The sequence below is a fragment of the Dipodomys ordii genome, unplaced genomic scaffold (genome assembly GCF_000151885.1).
Source record: "Dipodomys ordii isolate 6190 unplaced genomic scaffold, Dord_2.0 Scaffold150, whole genome shotgun sequence".
In the NCBI taxonomy this organism is placed as follows: domain Eukaryota; kingdom Metazoa; phylum Chordata; class Mammalia; order Rodentia; family Heteromyidae; genus Dipodomys; species Dipodomys ordii.
The window spans coordinates 6,777,215-6,781,978 of record NW_012267366.1 but is presented as its reverse complement, the minus strand read 5'-3'; the positions used below and the strand labels follow the sequence as shown (position 1 = coordinate 6,781,978).

General features: G+C 38.9%; 1 pseudogene; it reads left to right on the top strand.

The window, feature by feature from the left end:
* Positions 1-2,506: 2,506 nt before the first annotated feature.
* Positions 2,507-4,056, top strand: LOC105997637 (annotated as a pseudogene).
* Positions 4,057-4,764: the final 708 nt, after the last annotated feature.

Below are 4,764 nucleotides of genomic sequence, written 5' to 3'. Positions count from 1 at the left end.
TAATCAGAAATACCAAATAAAATAAAAAACAATTATATTAAATGTACAACTAGACCCACAAATAATAAGCATAACCCCCTTAGGTATCAGAAACAAAGAGGGAAATGAAAAACCAGAAGAGTGAGTACTTAAGACAACAGGGGTTATTTGTCTCCAGGACCTAAGGATTTGGGATTTAATGCCCCACACAGGCACAAGAAAAAAGGCTTGGGTTGGAGAGTAGAAAATTAAACTCAGAATGGTACATAAATACAAGACCCTCAAAGAACTATTTTATTTATGAAAGGATTTAAAAACAAGAGAGACCACAGGATACAGGGACTTGGGTGGGAAAATAATAAAGCTCCCAGAGAATTAAAAAACCACAGGGTCACAATTCACATTGCTTTTATTCTACCCACATAGTTCAGAAAAATCCAGACTAACAGGTTATGTAAATTGTTAGTGGTTCCTCAAATACTAAGACTTAAGGGGAAGAGGAAGAAGCAAATGTGAAGTTCCTGTATCCCAAATACCATGAAATGTACACACACACACACACACACACACACACACACACACACAGAGCACTTTTAATGATGCACTCAAAATAAACAAATCAAAAAGGCCATAAGAAAGCCACCCAACATGATTGTCTTCACATATAACAAAAATGCAATTATAGCCGTCCCCCAAACTCTAATATATGAAAATAACCAGAAAGGAGTCATAAAAGAAATGCATGTAAAATAACTGAACATAACAAGGAAGCAATCAAATCCTAAAAACAGAACTAAACTCTATGAAAAAGAGCAAACAGATTTGAAAAAAAAATCCTTTTTAAAAAGATTATAATTGATCAAAGGGATGACACTGATCAAGATGCTTTGTATTCATAAACTGACATGTTGAATTGTAATCCCTTTGTAAGACTACTTAAAAATAATGAAAATATCATTAAAAATAAACAAAAGTATAAAATTATAGGCTGGGATGTAATCCTAGCTACTTGGAAGGCAAGAGATCAGGGAATTGTGGTTGAAGGGCAGCCTGGGAAGAAAAGTATGGAAGATGTCATCTCAACAAATGGCTGGGAACAGTGGTGGACTTGACATTCCCAAGTGACAAAGGGAAGCACAAGTAGGAGGAAATAAAATACCCATAAAAATGGGCAAAAGGCATGGTTCTAATGGTAGAGCACTTGTTTAGCAAGCATAGGCCCCAAGTTCAATGCCCAGTACTATCAAAAGAAATGGGAATGACAATAAAATAATCATTAAAAGATATTAAAGAACACTAAAATCGAAAATAATTAGAAATATGTGTCATCTTTGTAGATAGGAAGATTCAATGGAGTAACAATAACAACTTTCTCCAGGTTAACTTACAAACTTAATAAGCAGTTTTAGGTGAAACTGAAAACAAAAGTACAAATAATTCAGGAAATTAGAAGTCTTAAGGAGTTGAAGAAGCCTCCCTGAGAACAATTAAATGATGTTCTGCAGGAACAGAAACAAAAAAAGAAAAAAGCATTGCCCAAGAACTTTGTAAAGATTTCTAAACCCAGGATTATTAGTGGGTTTGCCTATGCTACAATGGGACAGGAATTCTGTACATACAGGTTGAAGACTCCATTTTCTTCACAGCTACTGCTTCAGTGGAACATGTAATTTGAGCTTTAAAATGGCATTAGACATGAGGCATCCATGCTCCTACCTCATTTTCCTGAACATAAAGTAACAGCAACACAACTCTATTTTATATGCTTTGGGGAAGAGCTTGGGTAAATGTTAAGCCACTGAAGTCTTCTTCCCATTTCTCATTAATTCTGTTCTAGGCACTGATCTAGAACAGAATGCCTGCTCCTGTGGCCAAAATTTGTTTAAATATTTAACAAATACTAGGCTTCTATTATGCACAGAGCACATTCCAATATGGTCATACATCAAATCAAGAATATCTTATTTAAGCTCGGAACATGGCTGAAACCTGTAATGCTAGCTATGTGGGAGGCAGAGACTGGGGGACCAATGTCAGTGATTGGCAATAAGGAACATTAGGAACAACGGCTGAGAAACATTTGTTCCTAAAAGATTGTCTCAGAATCTCTTCATTCTCTGAGTGGTGCCTATCTTTTCAAACAGACAGTGGCTAAAGATATAGAAAAGAAAAAGAAGGCAAATTCTCTAACCAAACTAAGTGGTTTTGAATTTTATCCAGAGAATAGGAAGGTAGCAAAGAATCTGAAGAACAGAAGAACAACCTTAAAATTTGGAAATGTAGAAAAACCCCATTGAAAAGAAATTGAAGTTAGACAGGGTAGACCAAGAGAAATCAAAACATAGTCTTTGAAAGATGTATAAAGCAAGCTTAGTGAGAAGAGGAGGGCGGTGGGTCAAGTCTTTGAGCACTGACTGGCAAGGACACCTTCATTGGGTGTGAGGATTTTAGGCTGGAGAAGAGATGAGTAAAGAGGAAGACATAGGTTCCAGCTAGCCTGCTGAGGCCAAGATAGATAACCTGCCCCATGAGCAATGTGGTCCTCTTAAACAAGATCTTCGATGAGCTGTTGGATTTGATGCTGAATGTACAGAGTACCATACAGAAGCATTTCATGGAGTTGAAAACCAGGGAGCTATGGGGTCAGTCACTGGAAGAAGAGAGCTGCTTTAGAGCCATCCATAAACAGGAGGAAAGTATAAGGCTCTTGATGAACCACATTGTAAACCCCAGGCTTTCCATGGCCTGGGGTTCAAAGAGAATTTGCTTCCTATAGACTCTAGGGTGATGTCACACTTGGGCAGAGGGACTTGTTAAATAAAGCTCCTAACCAGCCAGGTCTCCATCAAAGTGATTTGGAAGTTACTATTTCCTATCCAAATGTGGAGCTGACATCTGACTCTTACCACTTAAGATTCCAGAACTACAAGGCCTGCCAAACAGACAAATACCGTGAGGACAAGAACCTCTTGGATTTCCTCAACCTTGGCACCAGTGAAAACAAGCTCTTCTAGATCTGATGACTGAAAGATTTCGTCAGTGTGACATGAACTCCACTGAGAGTCTTGCCACAGTACCCTGAGTGGAGAAGACAACTGTTCCTTTGGGCAAAAGTGGCTCAGTTCCTCACCTACTATTGCAAGGCACCTTCCAACCTTAATCCAGAAAATGTGGTTGTCCTCAATGGTTACTTCTCTCTTCTCTCTACTAACCATGGTTCTGAGTGATCCAGGAGAGGTCTTTCTAGTCCTGACTCCTTTCTATGGTGGCTTTGCTTTTAGCTCTCATCTGTATGCAAAATTTGAGTTGATTCATTTCTACCTGGACAGAAAGATCACTTCTAAAAATATCCATCTATTTCATCTCACTGTGGACAAGTTGGAAATTGCCTTGCTTGAAGCTACAGTTAAGGGACAAATCATCAGAGGTGTGCAAACCAACCCTCAGAATCCTATGGGTGGTATCAATCCCTAAGATTCATTGATGAAATATGTTTTATTTGCCAAGAGGCATAGTCTCCACGTGATCATAGGTGAACTTTTCATGCTGTCTGTATTCAGTGAAAGACACCATGTTTCAGTGTTCTAAGCATTACAGGTTTGCCTGACCCTAGAAGGATCCATGTGATCTGGGAGACCAGTAAGGATTTTGGTGTCGCTGGCTTCTGCCTTGGTGCCGTGTATACTCACAATAAGCATGTGGCCTTTGCCATGATCTCCTTTGGCTGCCTTCATGGTGTCTCTGGCATCACCCAGTATAAGCTATGTCGACATCTCTAGGACAGAGAATAGATTCACAAGGTATACTTCCCACTAACCACTCCCAGCTCTTGGAAGCTCACAAGTACATCACTAGCAAGCTAGAGGCACCGATGATCCCCTTTCTCCTTTGTGGCGCTGGCCCCTATGTGTGGATCAACCTGAGAGATTACCTTTACCCAAGTACATTTGAAGAGCTCCTCTTCATCACCACTTCTTGGACAGCAAGCTAATATTATCCCATGACAAATCTTTCATGTGTAAGGAACCTGGCTATTTCTGCCTTGTCTTTGCAGAAAAACACAACCTACTAAAATAGGTCATGTGTCAGTTTCATTAGGGGCCAGAGAAGCAGAAGCAGGATAGCACAGAGAAACTACTTGAGGATGTCAGGAAGAATTAGGTTTTTCTGCCTCCCAACCAGCAGCTCCCATCAGGCCAGCACAGAAAGCCACTTCTAGCTCAGAAGGCCATGGTTTAATAGTGACTTCTCTAGAAATGGTCTCATCTGACTCACTCATCAACCTCTTAAGCTAAGCGTTTGCCATCTTTGGAAGCTCTGTATTGTTTTAGTCTTTGCTAGCCATTGTGTATGCAAAATGATTTTCTTTCATTGGAGTTAGGGTGAGAGGGTCTGGAGAGGGAGAAAGGGAGCTTTCTAGGTTCCTGTCTAAATGGTTTTATTTTTATATTTAATAGCTAATGAATACTGTATTTTTTAATTCCAAAAAAGAGAAAGGTATACATATGAATATTCTTAGCAGTGTTATTCATAACAGTAAAATAACTACAAACAAAATAAAGGCTCATGAGCAGATGTAGACACAAACATGTACATATGGAATGGGATACTTACTATGAATATATGCTATGATGCAAGTATCAACAGCATTATATTACTGAGGATCTGTGATGATCTGCATGTACCACCACACCCATATTCTACAAAAGTTTTGCAACTACTTGAACTTCATTTTTTCTCATTTACATATCACTAGTAGTCAGTCTTTGTAAAATTTAACTCTTA